The sequence below is a fragment of the Alligator sinensis genome, unplaced genomic scaffold, assembly GCF_000455745.1.
Source record: "Alligator sinensis unplaced genomic scaffold, ASM45574v1 scaffold366_1, whole genome shotgun sequence".
Lineage (NCBI taxonomy): Eukaryota > Metazoa > Chordata > Crocodylia > Alligatoridae > Alligator > Alligator sinensis.
This window is the reverse complement of record NW_005841851.1, coordinates 87,380-88,242: the sequence shown is the minus strand read 5'-3', so window position 1 is coordinate 88,242 and position 863 is coordinate 87,380.

Sequence of the window (863 nt, the reverse complement as noted above, 5' to 3'; positions counted from 1 at the left end):
GGCTCCGCCGCCACTTCTGCTGGCCGGTGCAGACCCGGCCGGCCTCCTCCCATCCCCAGCAGCACATGGGAAGCCGGCTTCAGCTGCATGCTGCTTTTTCTGGCTAGTGCTGACCCGGTTCTGCCCAGGCAGGTCCTGCAGCACCATGTCAACCCAGGCATGCATGCCATGTCAACCAGCACCATGTCAACCCCTGCAACTTCACTGGTGTCAAAGGTCACGTGACATCACATCCTGATATGATACTACTTCCTGTGATGTCTTTGAATATGGCTCGCCGGCCCATTGGGTGATAAAAAGTTCGTGATCTGGCCCCATATTCAAAAACGTTGGACACCCCTGGTCTACCACAAGGGACTTATCTTGGTGCAGGTGTGGGTCTAGGTCAGGGGTGTGCAATTATTTTGGGCGGAGGGCCACTTACTGAGTTTTGGCAAGCCATCAAGGGCTGCATGACAGGCAGCCAAGGGCAAATATTACATTTCTAAATTTTTTAGGGGCCCCGCCGGCTGGATAGAATGGCCTGGTGGGGTGCATTTTGCCCGCCCCTGGTCTACGTGTTAGCGTAATACAAATAAGGATCAAAATAACCAGTCAGTACTGTAGCAAGGGAGTGATGAATGGGGTGACTGCCCCACATGCTGAAGTAAAGGGGCACCAACAGGCGAGCTGAGAGTTGATATTTTGTTATAAATATTTCAATGAATTTTGGCTGATGCGGCCAATAATGTGCTGATAAATGCTGCATTCATGCATGCAGCCACAGCATGCACAGGGCCAGCCCAGAAGCTTGGAGAGCAGCATCCCGCTGGTAAGTCTGTTGGTGAGGGGGGGAAGGGTGTGTAGGAGGCAGATTGAGGTGT